General features: G+C 49.8%; 1 protein-coding gene across 1 annotated transcript in view; it reads left to right on the top strand.

Annotated features, from left to right (window-relative positions):
- ARVCF (ARVCF delta catenin family member) overlaps positions 1–25,782 on the top strand; it is a 339,824-nt gene that overhangs the window by 200,941 nt on the left and 113,101 nt on the right. Inside the window, exon 4 of the mRNA XM_069100847.1 lies at positions 9,023–9,123. The gene's annotated coding sequence lies outside the window, so the exon portion shown is untranslated. The remainder of the gene's footprint in view (positions 1–9,022; positions 9,124–25,782) is intronic.

Below are 25,782 nucleotides of genomic sequence, written 5' to 3'. Positions count from 1 at the left end.
TCCTGTTCTTAGCCAGACTCCCAGAAGAACTGGCCTCTGCCTCCTGGCCTTCAGGCCTCAATTCTTGTTTTTTTTTTTTTTAATAAAAACACGGTAATTTCTGAATTCTTTATAGTCCCTGGCTTGCTTCTTCTCTCTGCTGCCTGTCACTGGCTCCTCGCCTTCTAAGCCAGGGCCTCCCAGTGCCATGCCCCCCCTGGGGCCTCCCCAGACACAGGATGTCCAGGGCAGAGCCTAGCAGGGACACATCCTGCAGATTCTCTCCAAGAGGTCAGAACTGAGCTTCCCCAGGTGATCACGGCCCCTCATCCCTAGCAGGGGGTTCCCCAGGAGAGGGGCCTCAGAACAGGGCCTGGCCTGAAGTCCTGCAGACTTGTTTACCCCCCGTTGGCCACCTGGCCTTGGCCCAGATGTGAATTCATCCTGGGAGCAGGTGAGGGCCAGAGGGGGTAGGGATTTGTACAATTTGTGTTTGTTAAGAATTGGACCCCCCCCCAGAGAACCCTCTCACCCCCTTCCCTGCCCTCCTGCCCTTTCGGGGTCTCCAGAGCCCCGGAGATCAGTGCATGGCTGTCACAGCCACACCAAAGAGGGGTGAGAAGTATGAGGGCTCGTGGGCTAGGCAGTGACCACCCAGGGAGCCCGAACGGGGATGGCTGCTGCTCCTGGCTGGGTTTGTCCTAACATGGCAGCCCTCAATGTCTGTTCCCGGGGAGTCATGGGGAGAGGAGCTTGGCCCCCTTTGGGGCAAGCTGCATCTTCCTGATAGCTGGCCCAGAGCCCCATGTTCCTGACTGGATCTCCTCTGACTGACCTTCCCTGGCCTCAGTGTGAGATGTTCACCCCCTTCTCAGATCTTTACCCTGCAGGGATGTTAGTGCTTGGGGCCTTGTCTGGCCTGTCTGTGCCTCCCACTCCCAGGCTTCCTGTGCCCAGCTCCCAGGTCCCCCGTCCTTATGCTGGGGGCCAGCCTCAGTTTCCCTTGATATGGAAAGGAGCCTCCTGGAGCCCCAGGACTGGAGCCTGGATCCTCCCTGTGCTTTTTGAGGTTACACATTACTCTGAGGACACCCTTTAACCTCTTACCCTGTCTGGGCACGCCCACCGTGTATGTGCGGCCTCTCCATTGTCAGGCAGGCCCTTGGGGATTGGTATTCCATGACTCACAACTAAACAACACCCCAGGAAAAATATTGGTGTGGGCCTGGCTGTTAAGCTGCTTTGTGGAGCGTTTTCTTCTCTTGTTTTTTTCCCCCTTCTTAAAAAAAAAATCTGATATACAAGGGACAGCTAGTGAATCAGATAGTTGATAAACATTTAATTAAGCCCCTACTATGTGCCAGGCCCTGTGCTAAGTGCTGGGAATACAAGGAAAGGCAAAAAGATATGGCCCACTCCAACAGAGCTCCCAGTCTATTCACTGAAGCAGACAGCATCAGGCTTGGATTTAGGAAGACCTGAGTTCAAATCCTGACTCAGACACCTAATAAGTTGTGGGACTCTAGATGAATGATCGATTCGCCTCAGTCCCTTCATCTGTAAAATGGGGGCAGCACCCGCCCTCCAGCGTTGTTGTAAGGACAAGTCAGTCGGTCAACAAGCACTGAGTAAGCCCTGCTATGTGCCAGGCACATAGTCACACACTGAGTGCTGGGGAGGTAAGAATACAAGCAAAAAGAGAGGAAATCTCTGCTTCCATTCCGAAAGGCAGACGCCGTGTCCAAGGGTGTTAAGATGAGAGGCTGTAGACCAAAGATGATGCAGGAAAAATGCATTGCAAGCCCTGAAATCACTATAGAGATGCTGGCTGGAATAATTATGGGGGTGGGGAACAGTGGTGATGTGAAAACAAAACAATAAATAAAGATCCCCACCCACCTGGCGCAGGCCTTGGTCGCCTCACTCCTGGACCATGGCAGCCCACCTCAATCCAGTCTCCATTCAGCCACCAAAGGGATTGTCCTAAAGCTCAGACCCAACCATTCCACCCCCTTCTCAATAAACTCCTGTGGCTCCCTATGGACCCAATACAAAATAGCTTTCTGAGAGGGTATGTCTGTGGAGTGGGCAGAGTTGCCACTCCCCGCCCTGTCAGCCTCGGGGTCACGGTTAATTGCCAGGCTGTGCCCGTCAGTCTGGAACAGGTGATTAACCTTGTGCCGGGCAGGCAGCCTCACGGATCTCACTGTCTGAGGTCTGCCCTGGCCACCGGCATCTTAGGCTTCCACCTTGGCCAGCCTCTGGCCTCTAGCCAGGGCAAGGGCGTCAAAGATGGGGAGGCTGGGGGATGGCTGCTTTCTCAGTGCCCTCCACTGAAGGCCGTCTCCCACCTGCTTTCAGTTTCATGGAGAAGGTCAATGTGGGCTTGGGGAAGTTGGCAAGGGGAGCTCATTCTTTGGACAGCATTGCCCGGGCAACATGGCAGTTACTGGGGATGGACACAGTCTCAGCTGGGGGATGGGGTTGGGGGAATTAGGATAAACCCTCGCAGGAGGAACTGAGGCCCGGCTCCAACACTCAGACCCAACTGCGAGTCCTTGGGCAAGTCACTTCATTTCTCTGATATTCATGTCATAAGGTAACCTGATCTTGGCTCTAGAGCTGGCAGGGGATCTGAAGTGCTTTGCCCAGGGTCACTCAGCTAGTGAGTGTCTGAGGCCCAGTTCTATCCACAGAACCTGATAGCTGCCTCATCTAATGAGGCAAACAATACCTGTAGGAGAGTGGTGGGTGACTTTGGTCCGTAGAGTTAGGGATGGGGAGCGGGGCTGCAGGGGAGCAGTCTGACAAAGCCCAACCAGGAACAGTGACACAGTGTATTTGATCATGACTCTGGTTCCAACACAAGAGAATCAGGGAGGAGGGCATCTATAGGGGCTGACTGATGACTGTCAAGAAGCCTCAGGATGCGTCACATCATCCTGATAATAAGTAAGTGTCTGAGGCAGAAAATTAGCTCAAGACAAAGGCCTTGGATTCAAATCTTACCTTTGACATTAGCTATATGACCCCTGGGCAATCACTGAAGTTGCCTGGGCCTCAGTTTCCTCATCTGTAAAATGAAGGGCCCTGAGGATCCTTCCAGCTCTAGACCAGTGATCCCATGAATATGGAGTCTGACATCCTCCCAGACCCCTGGATCTTTTTTAAAATTGGTACTCGCTTCAGTGAATCCTAGTGGCTAACAGAAATGTCCAAACTCAGCACTGCATGGACTGGCTGTGGAATTGGGAAAACCTGGGTGGGAATCCTCCCTCAGGCACTTAATAACTTTGTGACCTTGGAAAACCCTTGCCTCAGTGTCTTCATTCACAAAATGAAGGTGCTGGACTTGATCAGAGCTCTTGTAGCTTTAAATCTGTGAGCCTCTGATCTGCCAGTAAGCCTTCTGTGTGGGGTCCACCCACTGTGCTGATAGCCTTCCTCTGGGACTCCTGACATTGAGATACCTGGAGAACACCCAAGCTATCCCTCACTCTGGCACGTGACTAGGCTGGCAATTTTCTTACACTGTTCTCAGTACGTAACAAATCACAGCCACATCACGCCCACCATCCCCCTTTCATCGAGTGACCCTCAACCACACGCTGTACTTATTATCCACCATAAAATCCTGGCTTGGGCAGTCCCATCAGGTGGAGCCCTTCCACCATGGGCAAGCAGGAGGCTGGCCTCTGAGCTGGGGAGAATTGCAGATTCCCAGTCTCCCACCTTGGTATTTGTAATGAACTGGGCAGCCAGTGAGCCATTCATCAAGGGAAGTAAATGACATTCAGTATTGGTCTGTAATACTGGAAAGTTCCTCCGAATTTGGACAAAAGGTGACCGAGTCTCTCTTTCAGTTTAATTGAGGCTGGGGAACCTTTATGTTAGGTTATAAAAGTTAAATTACATTTCCCCCCTTTCTCCGGCAGACATTTTTCAGTCCACTCTCCCAGCTAAATAAAAGCCACTGGCAGCCCCAGTGGACAGCAGGAATCACTTTGATTTTTGCTGTTATCGCAGACAGGGCAGTGAAGCCTCTGTGTATGGAGGCCAGCTCCTTGTAGATCCAGGTTGGTAGAAGGGTGACTCCAGACCTTGGAGTCCTTGAGGTGGCAGGGGAAGGATCCCAAGAGTTCTGGGATGGGTGACCTTGGACAGGTCACTTACCCCCTCTCTAGGCTGCAGTTTGCCCATCTGAAAAATAAGGGAAGCAAACTAGCTGTGTTCTCAGCCTCCAACCTGTGAGATGATATAATAAACTCCCTTCACCTTCTCTAAGCATTAGTCCCTTTGTCTTTAAAAAGAGGGGACTGGTGCAGAAGGGGCACGGCTGAATGAGCTGTGGAACATGAGGAGAATGTAGCTTCTTAAGAGTGTGTGCACCCAAGGGGTGGCTAGGTGGTGCCGAGCACCGGCCCTGAAGTCAGAAGGACCCAAGTTCAAATCCGGCCTCAGACATTTAACACTTACTAGCTGTGTGACCTTGGGCAAGTCGCTTTATCCCAACTGCCCTCCCAAAAGCATAAAAAATGTAAAAATGAGTATGTGCACCTGCAGCCCAGTGCCTCACACACAGTAGGAATTTTAAACAAATGCTGGCTGAGGTTTTCTTTTCTCTTTTTCCCTCGTTGTTATAAAGGACAGCTCTCTGGGAGAGGGAGGGTGGAGAAATATAGGCTTGACTTGGGAAATAGAACCCATGTCAAAGCAAGGGAGACTGACAGATTGAAATTTAAAAAGCAGAGGCTGGGCCAGGCCATCTCTGAAGTCATTCTGTTATGTGAGCTCTGGTATGGCCAATGTGAGGTATGTGAATGTGCTGGCATCTAGATGGGGAAGTAGTAGTATGTGTGTGTGTGTGTGTGTGTGCGCTCACATGTGCGTGTGTGTATGCACACTAGGGGGTATGTCTGTAGGGGTGATAAACATTTATCCTGTGCCTGGCAGAAGCACCTATATCTGGGTGGGTGTGAATTTTCCTAGCTAATGGGCTGGGAAGACCCTAGGCAGCTAGGTGACCCAGTATGGGAAACCTGTCCAAATCACTAGCTGTGTGACCCTGGGTAAGCCACTGTCTGCCTCAGTTTCCTCATCCATAAAATTGGGATGATAAGGGTCAGTTCCCAGGGTTATTACTGTGAAGGTGGAGTAAGCTGATAATCATAAAGACCTGTGCAAATCCCTTGTAGAAATGAGCGCTGTGGGTTTTGAAGGGAAAACTGTGGACACCTGGGGCCCACAAGCCTCGAGGTACTCCTGGGGCAGGGGCGGAAGGCTGCTTAGGTGATGTGTGTTTGATCGATGAATGACGACCCCCTTGGTGAGATGTTGGGCTCATTGGTTGGCTGACGCTTTAGAAGCCAGGCTGTGGTCGGCATCACACGTGTATCCGGACTCTTTACTTCCTCTCATAGTATGTTGGCGTACAGTTTCCTGGCACTAACTGCTCCTCCCTGGCATCCGTTGATGAACAGACCTGTCTCCACTACCAAGGTCTCTGCTGGGGAGGGAGAGAGAAGCCATTTGGAGCGATGGCCGGGAAGCTTTCCTGGGCCTTTGGCATGCGTCCCACACCACTCTATCTGTCCTTTTGGGAAGACTGTAGGCTCGTGTGCATGGTGGAGGGGGAAGAGCCTACCACGTCAGAGATCCGTGAGCAGTCTCTGCGAAGCCCCCCAGATACATGTCCCTCTGTCTTCCTGCAGATTTTCTAGGCTTGTACCTCCAGGAAAATGCAAGCTCGGTAAGGGCTGGCATGTTTTGTTTTCCTTTTTTCTAACCCTGGCACTGACACAGAGCCTGGGCACAGGGGAGGCGATTAGAGTGGATTTAGTTGGATTGTTCCCCCTTGCTTCCCCTCTCAGGCCCTTAGTTTCCCACTCTGTACAGTGAAGGAATTGGGCTTTGTGGCCACACAGGTCCCTCACAGGTCTTCATTCTGTGGCCCAGTGATTCTTTCCTTTGGTCCAAATCCCACAGCCCTTCACTTGGTCATACACCATCTTCCTTAACTTTCCTTAACTCTTTAAGTCCTATGGATGAATTCATGGGTGATGGTGGGTGGGGATGGCATGGGTGGATGGATGGATGATTGGTTGTGGGGATGACTGGCTGGGTGGGCAGATGGATGGAGAGATGGATGAATAAATAGAGAAGTGAATGGCTACATGGAGTAGACAGGTGATTGGATGGGCGGATGGATGGATGATGTAGGTGATGATAATTCCTCATGAGAGGCAGTGAAGTCTAATGGTTAGAAAGCTGCCTCGGAATCAGGAAATCTGACGTTTCTAGCTGGGTAGCAATGAGCAGATTATTCTTCCTGTTAGCACCCTAGACAACTCCCTAAGACAAAGTGATGGTCTGCACCAGTGAAAGTACTTTACGCCCTGGGACTTCCCATGTGAGTGACCTCTTAGATTTGGTTCTCCACATCCTTACAGTGGTAGCATTTCCAAAGTGCTTTTGCATTTAGCGCTTACCCATCTTAGGGGAGGGGTACTTTGTATGCCCGACACATAGCACACAGGTCCCGGCACATAGTAGGTGGGGATCAAGGCTCCCACTTACCCTGTTTGTGATGAATCCCTAGTCAGGACCCGCTCCCATTTTTCTATGGTATGGCAGTCAATCCCATAACCTCTCTGTGCCACCAGGCAGCTCTACAAGCCTGTAAGTTGCAGAGAAGGAAGGTGCTTATGTGTGGTGGTGGATGGAATTTGCTTACCTGGGAATTCCCTATAGCAATAAAATCACAAGACCAGTTCCTATCCTCGGGTGCCTTCCTTGTACCAGCTCTGGAACGAAGAAGGTGTGTTTTATGTCCATTTTACAGAGGAAGGAACTATGGTGTGGAGAGGAGTGGCTTACCCAAATCACTCCATCATATTCAGCACCTACTATGAGTCTGGTCCTGTCCTAGGCTCTGGGAATACAAAGAAAGTGAATGAAACAATCCCGACTCATTACCTCCCACAGGAGAAACAGTTAAGATACATATCTATGTAATGGGCTGTTGAAGCAGAAGGAGAATGAAAATAAATGTACATGAATTGGGTGATTAGCAGATGGGTAGGGTGACTGGGGGGATCCTGAGAGGCTGATGTTGGAGGGGCTGCTTGGACTCAGACGTGAAGGAGGAGGTATTAGAGAGGTGGGCTGGGAGGGAACGCATTCAGAAAGTAAGGGGCCTGGCCCAGACCGGCTCCCTGGCCCTTCTCCCTCTAGGATGTGGAGTGATCCTTGGAGCCAGGCTGGCAGGGACGGAGGGACTGTGATCTTCACTACCAGGCCAACCACTGGCCCCTACTAAATGCTTGTGGGTTGGCTGGGAGTAGCCAGAGGACGGGCTCCCACTGGCCCATGGTCTGTTCTTCTTCCTTATTCTTTTATCGAATTTCCTCCTGCTCCCCATGTTTCCTTCCCTGCTCTATCCCAGTCTGGTGCCCCCATTAGGATCTGAGCTCCTTGAGGGCAGCAACCCTGGCTTTGCCTTCCTTTCCATCCCAAGAGTTTAGCATAGTGCCCAGTACACAGTAGGTGTTTAATCAGTGCTTGTTGACAGTACCCGGTGTGTCCAAAGCCTTGAGTTCTATGCATAGGATGAAAAGGTAGAGAGATTTCTTCACCGGCTGGACAAACATCCAGTGGTTTCTTCTTTGCGTTGCCTGAAATCTCCACGGCTGTACCTGGGAAAAGAATGGAGAGCCCCTGTCCTCTAGGGCTGATTGCACGGGCCAGGCTAGTGTTTGCGGCAGCTTGGAGAGCTGGCCGAGGATGGCGTTCCCCAGTTCAGACGGAGGGAGGCCTGCTCAGCCTGACATCCAGTGACCAGTTCTGTCTGGTCACAGCCTGGTTAATCTACTTTCCCCTATGGTTGGTTCAGCCCCTGGATTTTGAGATCTGAAGAATTTGGTGGAAAGAGCCCTGGAGGCCAGGGTTCTAGTCTTGGGGTCACCCTCCATCAAAAGAGGGGATCAGAATAGAGCAGGGCTTCTCCGAGGTTGGTCTGAAGGCCTCGGGGTCCCTGAGACCCTCGTTAGACGGACTGAGAGATCAAAACTGCTTTCATAATAATAGTAAGGTATTATTTGCCTACTAAGACACTCCTCCCTTTTCTAGCTTACGTGTATGTGGTGTGGGGTGTGTGTGTAGTGTAGTGTGGGGTGTGTGTGTGTGTGTGTGTGTGTGTGTGTGTGTGTGTGCATGCGCGAGGCTGGATTTTCTACACACAGTTCAATCAGAACAATAGATTGTAACAGATTGAAGAAGCAGGAGCAGATAGGAGAGCCCGGCTGGCTGCTTTCTCTTAAACAGACATTAGAGAGGTTTGCAAAAATATTCCAATCAGTACTTCTCTTTGCACTAATTTATTGTGTGTGTTGGAAAATGTAGTTATTTTTTCATAAAATTTGTTATACATGTGAATATGTAATGGGTCCTGGTTGTTCTAAAAGGAATGAATAAAATACAGATTTTAAATTTTATCTGTTATTTTCTTATACATTGAATATTAATAGAAATAACTCATATAAAAAAAAGTTCTGTGGGATCATCAATAATTTTTAAGAATATAAAGGGTCCTGAAACCAAAAAGTTTGAGAGGTGCTGGGCTCAATGATTTTAAAGGCCCCCTCCCACATCCCCTGTTCTAAGGACCTCCCAGCTCTGACATCCCCTGTTCTAAGGACCTCCCAGCTCTGACATCCCCTGTTCTAAGGACCTCCCAGCTCTGACATCCCCTGTTCTAAGGACCTCCCAGCTCTGACACTCCCTGTTCTAAGGCTCCTCCCAGCCCTGACATTCTCCCCACTACTCCCCTGCCCCAGCCCTGACCCTCCAGGCCTTTGTCTGTCTGCAAATACCAAAATGATTTACTTTCTCTGGGCTTCAGGACTGATTCCTGGACGGATGAGACAAGGCTGCTTTCTGAGCGTGTGGTTTCTTTTCTCCTACAGATTTCTTCCCTTAAGTAAACATGTCTGCTTCCCTTTTCCTGACTGAATGTGGTTTTTCCCCTCTCCCTCTTCTTTGACAGAGCCTTCTATTGACCAGCCAAAGTTCCGTGGATTGAAGGCCAGCGGAGGGAAATCATTGATTCTCCAACATCCCCTCGGAGGGGAAAGTAAATTGGGAAAGGTATTGTGTGCCTCTGGTTAATTAGCCAGCATGGGCCCGGTCCAGCTCGGCCCCTCCCTTCCTGTGGCTCCTGGCCCTGGACACCACAGCCATTCTCGCCCCTCCTCAGCTGCCCAGGGCTCCAGACAACAGCTCCCCTGGAACTCATTAGTCTGTGCTACCGGGAGCGCTGCAGTGAGCGCCTGGGGTCCTTACTGTTCCAACTCCAGGAGTAAACAAGCCCTCTCTGACCCAGGGAAGGATGGGACGGGGCTGCAGGCTGGGGACGAGCTGCTTCCTCCAGCCTGAGAAAGCCCACTGGGCACTGGGATGTGGAGCCAGCCCCCTTGGCTGCTCGGGCTGGGAGTGGGGTCTGGGGGTGTCAGCCACAATTTGAGGGTCAGAGCCAGGGGATGCAGGCTCAAGATGGGTCAAGGGTGAGGGTGGCCTTACCTCACACAGGCCCTGGGCTCCAGATGCTTACTGTGTATCTTAGTGGGGAACATATAGGGGGGAATGTAGATAAATCCAGTTTAAAGTGTTTGGGGAAAATTCACTTTCCATAATTGAAAGCTGGAGGGTGTAGTCATCCTGAGATAGATGGTTTGGGGGAAATGTTGGTAGAAGTGGTGCTTAGAGCCTCGTAATATTGTCTGGGGCAGGGTCCCATGGTCTGGAGAGACTCTGTTATAACTAGGCAGGAGTGGGAAACCTGCGGCCTTCAGGCCACATGTGGCCTCTAGGCCCTGGAGTGCAGCCTTTTGACCAAATCCAAATGTATTCGATCCAAAGGCCACACTTAAGGGGGTTCTGTAAAATTTGGATTTGGTCAAAAGCCCACACTTAAGGACCCAGAAGGCCACATGTGGTCTGAAGGCTGCAGATTCCCCACCTCTGCACTGGGGCCTTCACTAGCCAAATACTTTGAATGGATGCAGTTCATCCTGAGAAATATCTGTGAAATGCCTCCTCTGTTTAGAGTGTTAGAGTCCTTGGGGATGTGAAGAGACAAGGAAGCAGGGCCTTCCCTCAGGAGGTTTCAGTTCTGTTGGGAGAATACAACATAAATCATGGCGCACGGTGGAATGTGTAGACGGAAGCGTTTCAGGAGGGAGGATGCTGGTCCTTGAGGGCGTTGTTTACAGAAAGGGCTGCCTGGGCACGAGCTTCGAAGGGAACTAGGGGTTCTGTAAGGGGGTGGTGGGAGGGAGGCATTCCAGGAGGCCGCCACCTCATTTTGTACTGAATCCTCCCAAAACAAACAGTGTGGGTGAATGCCGGGAATGTTGAGTCTCCCTCCCGGGGGATGGTGTCATGTTCCTTTCCCTGTGAATCGCTGACCCAGTGGCTCCATGAAGCCAAGGGACCTAGGCTTGAATCTTGGCCCTGCCGTGTGACCTGATCAAAAGAGACAGCTTGGTATAGGGGTGAGAACCTTGGATGGAGAAGCAGAGAATGCGGACTCAGAACTTGCCTCTGCCAATGACTGGTTGTGTGACCTTGTCCAAGTCATTTAACTTGCCCTCAGTTTCCCCATTTGTAAAGTGAGGGGTGGGAGTGGATGATCTCTCAGATTCCTTCCAGGTCAGTATTCAAGGGCAGATAGAGAAGCTGAAACGCCCAATAAGGATGCCCCCATCAAGGAGGATGGTGGCGGGATGTGGCTTGAATGTTCTTCCCCGTCCTCATGGTTAGCGGTACTCTCAACCTCCTCCTCAAGTTAGCATTCGCGTGCCTGGCTCTTCACACACTGTGTCCCTCTGGATGAGGGGAAGCTTCGTGAGGGCAGGCATGATTTTCTGGGTTTTTTTTTTTGTTGTTTTAGCTCCATACCCCACATCTTTTTTGTCTGGTGCCGTGATTTCACGAGGTTAGAAACCTTCCCTGTGGAACACCCCCCCACCAGATTCAGGTGAACGATTGTTTGGCGGCTTAGAGGGGGGTTCATGGGGGCTCTGAGAAGCTGTCACCTGCCCAGGCCCCTCAGGCAGTGTGTCATGGCACGTGAATTCGAATCTCGCCTTTTGCCTGGAAGTCCTGTCTTCTGCTCACCCGTGGCAGGCTGCCTCTGGGCCCTGGGCCCACTAGGTGTTCATCTTTGTCTTTTGGCTTGGCTTGGGGCATCTCTATGGTCAGATGTCATTGGTGGTTGAGTCTGCCATCTCCGTGTTCACCAGCATAGGCCACCCTGGCTGTGGTCTGAAGCTCCCCAGAGTAGGGGATAGCCAAGGAAAATGTCTACAGGTGAGCGATGGAACTTCTTAGAGAAAGAGCCAGGAGACCAGTGTCACTGGATCAAAGAGTGGGGGGAGGAGGGGCGGAGTAAAGTGTGACAGGATGGAAAGGTGGGAAGGGGCCATGTCGTAAAGGCCTTTCAGAGCCAGACAAAGGGCTTTCCATTTGATCTTGGAGGTAATAGGGAGCCAGGGGAGGTTATTGAGATGGATGGAGGGGGAGGTGAGATGGTCAGATCTAGAGGTGGATTAAGTGCCTGCAGTTTCAAGCCAAGCCCAGCTCAGGCTGGAGGGGCTCATCACCAGGCATTGACGAACTGGGGAGGATTTTTTTGGCCATAGAAACTCATGAAGCTAAAATTTTGTAGCAGTGAAGAGAGAACCAACGTGTATGGAAGCAGCTGATGTAGGAATTAGGCCTGGGCTTTAGTTCAGCCAAGGCAGCCCTCCCTTCTCGAGCACCCCTGACAGGTGGGGATCTAGCCTCTACTCGAGCACTCCCAATGACTCTCAAGGGACCCACTATTCTTGTGCAGCTCTCGTCATTTCTTCCTATAGGTCAAATCTGTCTCCTTGAAACTTCTACCCATTGGTCCCAATTTTTCCGGATCCGAATCCTTCTCATATGGAACAGCCCTTCAGATATCTCCGTTCAAGTCTTCTCTTCGCTAGACTCAACATTCCCAGTTCCTTCAGCCATTCTTTGTGTGGCTACAATCTTAAAACCTTGCTCTCCATATGGAATAGAACAGGGGTGGGAGGCCGTGGGTCCCCACCCCTGATAGAGACTGTTTCCTTCTGGTCAGAGGCAGCTAGAGGACAGACCATGAGACCTGGAAGCCGGAAGATCCGAATTCAAATGTGACTTTAGACGCTTACCTGCTATTTGGGTGGCTCTGGGAAAGTCACTTAACTTAACCCCTTCTTCTTTTCCCCTTTTCATACATCACAACTTCCCTTAGGATGGAAGAGTTATACAGCATTCACTCCTTAGTCACACAAAAAGACACCACTTACTTATTTCTACCTCAAGTTTCCTTATCTGTAAAATGGACACCATAGTAACCCCTACCTCCCAATACTGTGAGGAGGAAATAAGTTGGGACTTGTAAATGCTATTATTCTTAGTTTTACGTCCCTAGTTCCTTGCACAGTGCCCGCGCCCAGTAGGACCTTAGTCAGTACTTGCTGATGAATTGATCTGGTCACCCTGCCCCGGCTGCTCTGCTTTGGCTGGATGGAAGGCTCAGAACTGAGTGTAGGAGTGACCTGTCCAGGGCAGAGGGTGGTCATCACCTGAGATTCGTCATAGGCCTTTCTAACACCATGTGCCCCTTAGGAAGCTTAGACCCTCCAGGATCAAAAGCAGAAGGAAACGAGCCTCGTGGGAGGCTGGGAGATCTGGAGAAAATCATACGGTGGACACCCTCAGGTCAGAGAATGAGTTTCCATAAAATACCCCAGGCAGCCTGGAGTCAGAAGCAAAATCAGTTTGGGCCACCCAAGGTAGGGTTGGCAGGAAAGGAGGGAGGGAGGGAGGAGAGGTCTGGTAAGGAAAAGACCATCCCTTTTTTAGGTGTTAGTCAAGTCAAGGCAACAAGCACTTATTAAGCACCTACTGTATACCATGCACTGGGCTAAGAACTGGAAATACAAACAAAGGTAAAAGACAGGCCCTGCCTCAAGAGGCTCACAGTCTAATGGGGGAGACAACATGAAAACAATTATATACAAACAAGCAAGAGACAATAAAATGGAGGTAGCCCTCCATGGGAAGTTCTAGCCCTGGAGGCAGCCAGTGTAACACAGTAGACAGAGCTCTGGTCCTGGAGTTGGGAAAAACCTGAGTTCCAATCCCGCCTCAGACATTGACTAGGGAACTCATTTAACCTCTCTCTGCCTCAGTTACCTCAGCTGTAAAATGTCAGCACCCACCTCTGAGGTTGTTGTGAGAACCCGATGACGACATATTTGTAAAGTTCTTAGCACATAGTAGGTGCCTAATAAATGCTTGTTTCCTTTCTCTGCCTCTTAGAATCCCCGGCTCCCTTCAAGGCTCAGCTTAGTGCCCCTGGAAGCCTCTCCTGATTCCCCCTTTGAAGGGTCAGAGCCATCTCCCTCAAATGGTCTCGTACTTCTCGGTGGGTGTTGTGTCGCCCACCTCGTCCTCTGGTAGAACGTAAGTGCCTTGGGCATAGTCAGTGATTTCTAGTTCATGTTGAATCTGGTGGCTGAGGCTGCGGGCCAGGGTGGTGACGGACAATGGGCAGGGACTGCTGGGCACCTTCTTGTGGTCCCAGACAGGAGCCAAGGCATCGGTCTGCAGCAGTGCGGGAGAACTCAGATGTAGACAAGGGTGAGTCAGCCCGGGGCTGCCGGGGGTGCGGATAAAGAAGGCTTTCAACAGGCCAGAAAAATGCAGCCCCGAGATACCGAGTATGCCCTGAGTATCACCGTGCAACGTGACTCCTGCCTTTTCAACATTGTTGTTGTCTCCTTCGAGCTGATTCATTGATACGTCTCAGTGGCCATTGAGGGGAGGCCAAGGTCAGGGCCTGGTGAAAGGCTTTATCCTTCTCCACTGTAGCCTGAAAAATGCTGTGAGTGTCAGCAGGTGCTGATGATTGCTCTCAGAGGCCAAGGTCACATCATGAGCAAAGCCTGAAAAATGCTATGAGAACCAGCCAGTGCCGACAGTCGCTCTTAGAGGCTAAGGTTGGGGCCCAAAGAAAATATCCTTGGGTTTTCTTGGCGTAACATAAAAAATGCCAAATAGCCCATCAGGGAAAGTGGTAAAAGAGACCCTGACGGCCAGTCTCCTTGTTTTCAGTTTATTGGGTTGTAGAATAAAGATTTAATCATGTTTTCCACTTTGGGGACATTATTGCTGTGGTGATGACCTCCCTGATGCTGAAAGTCATAATGTTGGCTCATAGAGCAAAGTAGAATACTGCAGTGCCTCTAATAAACCCACCCACCCTCTGGCCTTCTGGTGTCACCATTCAAGGTCTGGGTAATCTTGCCCAGGGGCCTGTGCCCAAGAAACATCTTGTCTGGTCCAGCCCAGTTGCTGGAGTCAACTCAGGGAGTTTGGGGAAGGCCCAGAAAGCTTCATTATTTCATGAAGCCTTTTTTCAGGAGTGAGGGGATGATTAGGAAATGGGTTTATTTACCTGCAACTGACACCCTTCAGAGAAGATATTGATTGGTGGGGCTTGCCATTGCACACTGATGTCCTTCACAATTATATTACTCCCCTACACACACTGGGGTTTCTTTCAGAAGGTGAGCAGTAGACTCTTTCTATTTTCTATTTGCCTTCTAGGTCTAAAAGATCTGAGCAGTTTTCTTTTAAGATGTCTTGAAATATGATTTCTAGGCTCTTTTTTTGTTATAGCATTCAAGCAGTCTAATGAATTTTTTGGTGGGGTAATTGGGGTTAAATTATTTGCCCAGGGTCACACAACTAGGAAGTATCAAGTGTCTGAGGTCAAATTTGAACTCAGGTCCTCATGACTCTAGGAATGGTGCTTCATTTACTATGCCACTTAGCTGCCCCTACTCTAATGATTCTTAAAAAAAAAATTTCTCCCTGAAATGTATTTTCAGGTCAGTCGTTTTTGCAAGGTTATATTTTCTTCTAATTTTTTCTGTCTTTTGAGTTTGTTTTTCTGAAATATAAATGTAAGTGTGTGTGTGTGTGTGTGGTATATATGTACATATATATATATAATTTCATTAAATGTTTTTTACATTTTTAAATTCATTTTTAAATTTTTTATTTTTTTTAATTTTTTAAAAAAATTAAAGTTTTTTTAATTTATAATTTTTGAGTTCTAAATTCTTTTCTTCCCAGCTCTCCCCCACTGCTAGAACAGGTAAGCAATATGATATCAATTATACATGTGAAGTCATAAAAAACATATTTCCTTCTTAGCCCCATTGCAAAGGAAAATATATACAAAAACAAGTAACATAAAGAAAGTGAAAAACAGTAGGCCTCAATCTGCACTCAGAATTGAAATGTCCTCTCTCTGGAGATGGAAAGCATTTTTTTATCCTGAGTTCTTTGGAATTGCTCTGAGTTATTGTCTTGATCAGAGTAGCTACATCTTTCTTTTGATTTTGTTTTAATATTTACTGTTTCCTTATGGATATGTTGGATTCTCTTTGGTCCATTCTAATTTTTAGGGAGTTTGCCAAGAGTTTGTACCTCTTGTTCCAAGCCGTGAATTCTCTTAATTCTTCCTTCCATAGCTCTAATTTCTTTTCTAGTTTTTTCTTCAAGCATTCTCATTTCACTTATAAAACATTTTCAGTTCTTTTTTCAACTCTTGCTTTATTTCTTCCTGGAATTCTAGTTGAATTTGTGCCCATTCTGAGTTTTTCTTTGAGGTTTTTCATTTGGATGTTTTGGAGTCATCCATTCTTTTCTAAGTTTGTATCCTGAGAATCCCTGTCTCCATAATAATTTTTCTTGGTGGGATTCTTTTTGTTTGCTCGTTCTTCCAGCTTACTTCCTGACTCTGCACTTGATGTTAGCACTGGGTTTCATGCACTTCTGGAGGGAAGGTCTTGGCTGGTCCTGCTGCTGCTTTCTTGGGGCAGTGAGTGTTTTGTTACTGCAGGCTCTCAGGGACAGGGCTGGGGACCTGTCTGATCCAGAGCAGAATCTGATCACTATTCCCCTGGTCTGAGCTCTGCAAATTCCTGACCTGGGTTTGGGTCTGAATAAGAGTGGACTGATGCTGGACTCATTTACAAGGGACCAGCTGGGGAGCTCTTCTGATTCAATGGGACAGAACTGTAGGCTCCCCTTTGGTCTGGGATTGCTACCATAATTATTCTTGTGGACGCTTCAGTCCTGGGGTCCTAATCACAAAGTTTTTACGTGCTCCTGAGCTTACTCTTCTCTCCTTAAACTGCCCAGGGCCTTGGCTGCTCCTTCGCCCTTGGGTCAGATCTGCCCTGAACTCGTCAGCTAGGACTGGGTATTCAGTTCTAGTATCCTTTACAAGGTCAAGGTGCCCCAGTATGGGTCTGAGGATATACCAGTATGGATTAAGGATCTCCTTTTTCCACAGACACAGCCTCTCCCTGGTCACCTGGAGGACTGTGCATGGTGGACTCCCAGCTAGGCCCTGTCCCCAGGGTCTACAGCCTTCTCTATTAGTCTCCTTTGCCAACTTGGACAGGGAAAATGACTCCCTGTTTGACTTTCTCTTGGGTTTCCATCAGGATTTGGCCTGGTGTGCTTTCTTGATCTGTTTGGAGTTCTTCTTTGGGGAGGAGACTAGAGCGTACTTCGGTTATTCTGACATCTTCTCTACGCACACCCTACACCTATCCAGACTGAGCTACTGGCCCTTCCCTGAACTGACCTTTTATGTCCTTCTCCATCCTTTGCAAGGTTGTCCGCCATGCCTGAAATATCCTCCTTCCCAATCCCTAGCTTCTTCGTGTCCCAGCCCAGTGCTGCCTCCTGTGAGAAGCCAGCCCCCCAGGCCCCTGTTCTTAGCACTTGCCCCCCTCACATTGGCTGGCACTGCTTTACCTGAGCACCCCTTGCTTGAGACAACAGTGTTAGGTCCTCAAGAACAGAGACTGTTGAGACTTTGGGCTTTGTATCTCTGGAGCGGTGTAGTCTTGCATTTAGTCAGCAGCGAATATATTGAATTGGATTGTGGATTGTGGGAGAAGAACCATACAAAACTTCTGCCTAGAATTGCCCCTTGTGAAGAAAGGCCCCCAGGAGTCCCAGGGGCCTGTAGACCACCAAACTGTGTCTCTTGGTGCCTTTTCCAGTTAGCTGTAGAATGGGGATCAGAGACAGTAGTAAGGTTTGAACTCTGTAAAGAAGACGTGATCCAATCCTGGCAGCCCCATGTACAAAGGAACAATGGAGCATTAATTATGTATTTACTGTGTGCCAGCCACTAGCATACTGGCAGATCGTGGCATTTCAATGGTGTTTTCAGGTTTGCAAAACACTTTACAAATATTTGAGCCTCTTACTAACCCAGTGAGGCAGGTGCCATTAATTATACCCATTTGACAGATGGGGAAACTGAGGCAGTCAGCCAGTGGTTAAGTGAACTACCCGGGGTCACCCCACTAGTCAAGGGTCTGAGGCAGGATTCAGATGAGTTCTGTGCTGTCTGCACTGGTCCAGCTATGAGGCAGGGTATTATCGGGGAAACCTGACCTTGAACAAGGCCCTTCCTCTCTGAACCCCAGTCTTCCTCCTCTGTAAAATGAGGGGGGTTAGACTAAATGATCCCTAATTCCCTGCCAGCCCCTGTAAGAGTATTTCTTATGACCCTAAACAGTTGCTAGGCCAGCAAAACTAGAAATCTCAGCAGGTAGGTCCTGAATAATCAGGCTTTGGGGAATCTGGTCATCAGGGCAGGCACCTCAGAATCAGGGCTTACTGAAGCTAGAAGGGGCCTTATCTGGTTTAGTTCCCTCTTTTTGCAAAAAAGGGAAACTGAGGCCCTGGCATCGTTATTCAGTCACCTAATGCCACACGGGTTCCAATTGGCAAGAGCTGGGAATGGTGGCTCTGGGCCAGAAGCTTGTAGGAGTTACCAGGGTTTGTCCATGGCTTTCTAAGCAGATGTCAGAGCTCAGACAATGGATTCTGCAGCCCAGAAAGGGAGGTGCTGATAGATTTTCTGCAAAAGCAGATGATTTGCCCAACAGAGGAACTCAGAGATGATGGATGTTCCTGGCCCCACATTCCTGTTTGGAGATTTCTCTTAGCTGTGCGCTCCCAGAATTGCCCTTCTCTCTGGAGATGGGCTGTTCTCCTGGGCTGTGGCTCCCTTGAAGGGGTGCCCCAGAGGCTGGGAGTTCTGGGACCTTCTTCCTAGAGAATGGAGATTTCCTGAATCAGGTGCTTCCTGGAGAAAGAAGAGGATCCCTCACTTGGCCCTTGAGGCTCTGGGAACCATGAAGGAATCCCTGGCTCAGGGAAGCAGGGCAGGAATGTGCCACTGCCTTCCCCTGAAAACTCCTACAGCAAGGATTCGAACAGCGCAGGTCCAGTGGGATGTGCCATGGCTCGTTCAGCAGCAACAAAATATGACTGTTTCCTGGGAGATGTTTATGGGCTATTTGGATGCTTTATGTGTTTTCTTCATCAGCTTATGAGTTCCTTTGAGTCCTTTGCATCTTTCTGCATTTCCTGTCAGGGGAGATAAAGCCTGTCCTACCTGGTACATCTTTATTACCTTGAGTGCTTGTATGGGAGTTAATCACCCTTTTACACACAATTAGGGTATATCCTAGCACAGACTTTAGGTGGGGGCAACTAGCCAAAGAGAGAATGTTGATGAGAGAGACAGAGACAGACAGACAGAGAAAGACAGAGAGAGAGACATAGAGAGACAGAGATGGGCAGAAACAGAGAGAAAGAGAGAGAGGGAGACACATAGAGACAGAGACAGAGAGACAGAAACAGAGATAGAGAGAGGCAGAGACAGAGACGGACAGAGAGAGAGAGACAGAGATGGGCAGAAACAGAGAAAGAGAGAGACACAGAGAGACAGAAAGACAGAAACAGACAGAGACAGAGAGAGAGGAGGTTGAACCTTTTAGTTCTAACCCCCAGGAAAAAGAGAACATTCTTGAAGCCCCTTCTGGGTGCTGGTCACCATGCTGAGTGCCAGTCACCGTGCTGAGTGCTTTATAAATCCTCTCCATTTCATCTTCACAACCTTGGAAGGTGGGTGCTATTATCATTCCCATTTTATGATGAGGAAATTGAGGCAAACAGGTGCAGTGACCTGCCCAGACTAGGAAGTGTCTGAGGTCAGATTATGAGGAATTCCCCTGACACCTACCCCCATCTCCACCAAAGTAAGGTTCGGCTTGGACTCGGTGTTCTCTTACGGCCCTTCCAGCTGGGAGATCCTGTGATTCTTTCACCTCTGTCCCCATCTCTCAAGTGACCAACTCTAGGAGCTAGTTTCTTCCTGTGTAACATGAGGTGGCTGGAGGAGGTCATCCCTGTGCCCTTTCCTGTGTTGCAGCCCCTGACCCCATTCCCATGTTCCAGTCCTGGGCCTCGGCCTCACTCTCCAGGCATCCTTGGCCTTCCTGGCCCAGCCCTTGTTCAGCATAGCTGCTGGTATCAGAGCACGTTTGGGGTATAACAGACACTGGCATGGATTGAAGGTGGGGGGCAGAGAGGTCCCATTTCAGTGATACTAGCATGGTGCCCTCCTCCGATAGTAGGGCCTCTCCTCGGATCTCTGATTAGAGATTGTAGACTCCAGTCTACCTAGGCTCAACAGTAAAATTAAGGACAAAAGAAAATTTAGATTCTTGGCTCCAGAGACACAGGAACTGAGTTCACCTCTCTCCGATGCTACCTGGGTGATGTTGGGCAAGTTTCCTTATCTATTAAATGAGAGTCAGACGAGGTGGCCTCTGAGGGCCCTGTGAGCCCATGAGCTCCCTCCCCTAGGAAGCAGGATTCCCCCGCCCCAGGCAGCACCCCCCAAGAGAGAAGGCTCCATCCATCTTGGGCCCAGCAGAAGGACCATTTTGCGAAGGTGTGGCTTCAGTACCCAACTCTCCCATCACACACAGGTTCAGAGGTGCCCTCCCCAGAAAGTCCCATTGGGATATACCCCTTGGATGTTTCTCTAGCCCCTGTCCTGCTGGGGTCTGCACAGAGACCTCTTCACTCATTAAACTATTATCCAACTACAAGTAGCATTACATTTCTGAAAACATGAAAGAGGGGAAAAGCCGGCTGCCTCAAACCCACCTGGTCCCTGCTGTCCTGCCTCAAACCCACCTGGTCCCCCGCTGTCCTTATTTCAACATCCAAGGACCTGTGATATTATATAGATCATAGATTTGGAGCCAGAAGGGACTTCGGAAGCTGTCAACACCAACCCTCTCAAGTTACAGAGGAGGAAACCGAGGCCCCAGGAAAAGAAGAGGCTTGTTCAAGGTCACACAAAGTGTCAGAAGAGGACTTTTAAGCCAGGGCCTCTGACTCTTTCCTCTGTCGCCTCCATCGAATTCCTGTGGGCCAATGTTGAAATTGCCTCCCCCAAGCCCACTGACTCCCCCAGCGGTGACACAATGGCCAGATCTGTCGAGGAAGCTTTCCCACCTGGCTGGATTTCCTAGCACTCTCTCCTGGCTTTCCTCCACCTGCGTGGCCAGGTATGAGGAAAGGTCCTCTCGGAAAAGTCCTGACGGATTGTCAAAGCCGGACAGCAGCGTGGAAGATGAAAATTCAGTAGCTGTGTCTACTTGTGGGTGCGATTTCTATATTTAGTACCAGTTAACTTCTCATCATTAGGAGAAGTCACCTGACACATCTGCTGAGGAGATCAGGTATTCACCAGTGTGTGGCTTCCTCCAAAGGATGTGTTAAATTGACAACAGTCTGTTCCCAGATATCCAGCTCGAGGCTTCCAGATCACTTCCAGATCACAGAAGGGGAGTTTTCAGTGTGCTTTCATATCTTGTACTTGGCTTCAGTCACTTAATGGGCTTGCTGGGCCTCCTTGGGTAGGGGGCTCCATACGGGCTCTCCATGCCCCGATGGTCCCTGCCTCGTTCTGGGTTCTCTGAAATGCTCTAGCTGGCACCCACTCCTGTGTGTAACCCTGCTAACCTAACGGTCCTGGGACTTGGCAGGGCTGCCCAAGGCGTCAGGGCCACAGTGCCAACCAGAACAAGGCAGATAAGTCTTCAGAATAAAAGGTGCCTGTGAGCAGAGGGCAGTAAGCTAGCTTTGGGAGATCCCAGGAGAGTGAAGGAATGGTGGGGAGAAGTTGTTTAGGTATGCATGTGGGGGTGGGGTGGGATTTGGGGGGCAGACCTGGATTACTCACACCATGGGCGCTCTCTGCCAGAAAGCAGCAGCCACTTGTTGGACAGAGAATTAATTCCCTCAAGGTTTCACCCCTTGGGTAGAAATGCCCCTGCAATGCACGCTGTTAACTTCCCTGGTAACTTAGCTGGTTCTCCCATCTCTCTGCCCATCTAGTCTTATCTTCTCTGCCCTAGGCAACAATCTCTCTCTTCATCACCTGGGGCTTCCCCAGTGGCACCAGTGACCCTGCCTCAGGCAGCACATGGCACCCCCCCTGTGGGTGGCACAGGCTTAGGAGGGCACCTTTCTGGGAGAGATGTAGGGGAAGGGAGCTTTTCCTTTGCCCCTGCCTCTCAGATGAAGACTGGCCAGATGCAGTGATTTACTACGAACATTGTGCTCACAGTTTAGAAATGGCCTCAGGCTGTGATAATAATGATGTTGTTTTTAAATAGTCCTCCCTGGCTTCACCCACCCTCCCCCGCACAATTGATGTTCCTTCAGTTCTGGGGTTGTAGGAAGGCCTGGGTCAACCTCTAGTCTAATTGATCCAAATTTGTTTTAATTGCCCAAGGCGACATTGTTCTCTATCCTGGGCCCCCAGTGTCTCAGTATTTAATTCTCATTGTCAGCCACGGTTTGATTTGAGTAATAAAAAGCTCTCTGGCCCTCAGTACCCAACAGGAATAAGTGAATAAAAGAATAAAGCGGTGGGTGGAGAGTGAGACTCTGCTGGCCAGAGAGAAGAGGGCTCCATCCAATCCTCTGAACAGGCTCAGGAGGGGAGGACAGAGAGGTACTTTCCCCAGACAGTTCTTGGCTGCCTCTTCCACAGGCACTGGAAAAGGGGCTCTGGTTGGTTGGCAAGCTTATCTGGCCCCTGCTTCCTCCATCTGCCGGGGTTCTTAACCAGAGACCCATGAATTTGATTTTTTAAAATATATATTCTGATATCTGTATTTCCCAATAATTGGAGTCCTTCGTAATCTTATGTAGTTTGTGCATGTAAAAATATCATTCTGAAAAGAGATTCAGAGGCTTCGCCAAACTGCCAGAAGGGTCCTGGACACAAAGGACTCCTTTAAAGGATGCTGCTGTAGGAATTCTGGAGCTGTGGAATGATCAGGGCATGTCAACCAGTACTTATTGATCAACTGCCCTGAGTTTAACCCTGTGCTGGGAGTAGGGGTAAGGAAGGAGAAGAAGAAGTTATTCAAAGAATTATTTACACCCTCCCTAGGAACTCCCGGCTTAGAGACAATAAAACACGATGGTGCTGCTGTTAGCATATCAGGGGTGGCAGTGCAGCACAGGAAGATAGCAGGTAGTATAAGGGTTTCCACTAGGAGATTGCCTGCATTTCCAGTTCTGCCAAAGCTTTGTGCCACCATTAGACTGTAAGCTCCCTGAGAGCAGGGCCTGGTTTACGGTTTTTGTAGTATCCCCTAGGCCTAGCCCAGTACCTACAGAGATCAGGTGCCTAATGTCATTGCTTATTTAACTGCAGATGGTGAGGTGCTGTTGTGAATAGAGTTCTAGGCTTGGAGTCAGGAAGATCCGAGTTCAAATGCCACTGACTGTGACCCTGGGCAAATCGCTTCACATCTGTCTTCTTCAGTTTCCCCAACTGTAAAATGAAGATGATAATTGCACCTCCCTTGCAGGGCTGTTGCAAGGATCAAGTGAAATAGTGTTTGTAAAACACTGAATACAGTAGTACCTGGCTTGGTCAGTGCTTAATAAATGCTTGTCTTCCCCCCCACTGCCTGCCCTTGGCCAGGGTTATCTGACCCCCCAGAGTCAGAGGATCTGAAATGAGAGGCTTGGACCAAAAGACCTTGAGGGTCCCTTCTGGACCCTCTAAATCTATGATCTAGGCTTGGAGAGGGAAGCAATCTAGAGACCAGCTGTCCCATCACACCTCCTCCATCTCTCCATGGGGAACCTTCCTCCCAGGGAGGGAAAGGACTTTCCCAAGGACAGCCAGCAGGAAGCAGCCAGGCAGGTCTTCAGGCTCAGGGCTCAGCCACCTGCCCAAGGAGCCAGGCTTTCTGTTTGCTTGTTTCTCCCTGCTAGACAACATCCTCCTCCCTGAAGGGCCGCCCTTCACATTTGAAACCCCGAGAACTGATATGTTTAAATCGCCTTAAATCTCTAATCTTTCAGAAAGTGAGGTTTTGCTTTTGTTTTTGATCTGGGAAATTTAACTTGAATCTCTAGTAAAAAGATAGGCAAAGAAACCCAAGCTGTGGGGATTTTGAGGTGGATAGAGCAGAAAGGCTGAGAGTTCTCTCTGGGGCTCGAGGATCGACCAGGGGGAAGCTTAATCAGATTTTTCAAACAACTTCTCCAGAAGAGCAGGGAGGCGTCTTCTGTGGGAACAGTGACGGCTCTGTGTCTGACGTAAGATTTTCCACCCAGGTTTGAGGGAAGGAGGTGAGCAGCATGTTAATGAAGTGGGCTGGAGGGAGACCAGAATGTGAGGTGTGGGGGTGTTAACATCACGGAGAGGAGAGTGTAAAATCCCAGCTAAGAAAAGAAGGGAGAGAGAAAAGAAGGCATCAGACTGGTTTGAGCTAGGCCTGCATCTGCCCGGTTTGGCCAGTCCAGATGGATGGCAGCAGAGTTTGAGGCCAGATGATGAATGGACGGTGAGACCCTGTGGTCTCTCAGTAAGTTGGTGGAGGATGGAGCCCCCATGCCCAGTTCCACCATTCCAGGCCTCGACTGTCCAGCTAAAGCAGAGCTGTGGCCCAAGGATTGGTAGAGGTGGGACAAAACAGGGGGGAAAAGTCTCCAGGGGTAGGAAATGGAGAAAAGAGTCAAATTGTGGGATCTGTGCAAATCAGGAGTGGGAGCAATCCCAGGGACCACCTGCTCCAACCCCTCCTTAAAGCAGGAATCTTCTCTATTTCAGCCCTAAAATGTTTAACAGCCTCCTCTTAAAGACCCCCAGGATGGGCAACTAAGAAGGCAAGGTCACCCCCAGGAAAGGCACCTACTATGTGCCAGGAGTGTTTTAGAAATATTATCTCATTGGATTCCCACAATAATCCTGGGAGGTATGTGCTCTTATCATCCCCACTTTACAGTTGGGGAAACTGAGGCAGATAGGTTTAAGTGACCATCCCAGGATCACACAGCTAAGTGGCTGAGACTGGATTTGAACTCAGGTCTTTCTGAATACCATCCTCTGTGCCACCAGCTGCCTTAGACCCTCAAACTGAAGACATTACAAAGACCTCTGACAAGTCAGTCTCTACCTGAAGCATCATACCTACTTCTAGGCACCACATTTCAGAAGGAACTTGGGCAAACTGGACCTTGCCGAGAAGAGGGAGGCTTGGATGGGGAGGCCCTGGGCCCTGGAACTGGGGATGCTTAACCTGGAGAGGAGAAGATGTGGGGGCAGGGGGATATGACATCATCTTCAAGCATCTTCAAGGGCTGCCTGTGGAGGAGGGCTCAGGCTTCTTCTGTTTGGCTCCAAAAGATTGAGAACAAAAACCAGAGAAAGGCAGATTTGGGTTCAGTGTAAGGACGCAGTGGAGGACCCTGTCCTAGGGTGGGGTGGTCTGGAGGGAGCTTATACCCACTCACAAAGCCCCACTCTGCAGTCGTCAGTGTGAGGCTTTGCACCTACAAACCAGGGCCCATTGGTCATCTGTCACTGATGTCATCGGAGCTTCAGAGTGTGTCCCTCCATTCTCCCATGGTTCTTGAGCCATGCTGGTCCCTGGGGCAGGGGAGTGAACAAACTCCCCATCCTTGAACATCTCCAGAGGGAAGCCCAAACACCTTCTGGGGATGTTGTGCAAACCCGCCAGCCACCTCTTAATGCTTGGTTTCCTGGGGGGCCTTTCCTCAAGCATGAAAGAGGAGGGGGAGGGTCAGCTTCTCAGGCCCTGCCCAGCTCCAAATCTCTGATATTCCAACAAGGAGCTGCCTGAGGTGGTCTCTGAGGGCCCCTTGGACCCTGAAAATGGAGGTGGTGGGTCTCAAAGGATGAGATGGGATGCATGGGATTGGACCTTTGGGGCAGGGGCAGGGACTGCTGGGCAAGGAACAGCATGAGCAAAGACAGAGGGATGGGGGAGGCCTAGCTGAGCTATTAAGGGACATGGGAGACCCCACTGCAGCCACACCAGTCTGGTGAGGGAGGGGAAGCCAAAACAGCAGTAGCTTCCTCCCCCAGAAGAGGGTGGCTGGCAGGGCAGAGAGCCAGGAAGACTCATTTTCCTGAGTTCAAATCCAGCCTTGGACCCTGACCAGCTGGCTCCACCTGCATTTTCAGGGTCCGAAAGAAGGAGGCCCAAGTTACTAGAGCACCGTTATGGGAAAGAGATGACGTGTTAGAAAGGACCTTTAGAAAAGGCCAGTAAAAGTCAAAAAAGGCATTTCATATTTGGTCCTCGAGGCCACAGGGGGCACTGCAGTGTATTGAGGAGGGGGGTGATATGAGCAGACTTGAGCTTTAGGGAAATCACTTGAGGGGTTCAATGGAGGATTGACTGGAGGCAGGCAGACCCCTCCCCCAGCAGCTGTTGCCATAGCCATAGTGCAAGGTGATGACGGTCAGAGGAGAGGAGGCCATATTTGGGAGAT

This window comes from Petaurus breviceps, unplaced genomic scaffold (assembly GCF_028583685.1).
Source record: "Petaurus breviceps papuanus isolate PSGF00001 unplaced genomic scaffold, PetGlider_PUasm1.0 428, whole genome shotgun sequence".
NCBI classification, from domain to species: domain Eukaryota; kingdom Metazoa; phylum Chordata; class Mammalia; order Diprotodontia; family Petauridae; genus Petaurus; species Petaurus breviceps.
This window is presented reverse-complemented; position numbering and strand designations above follow the sequence as displayed.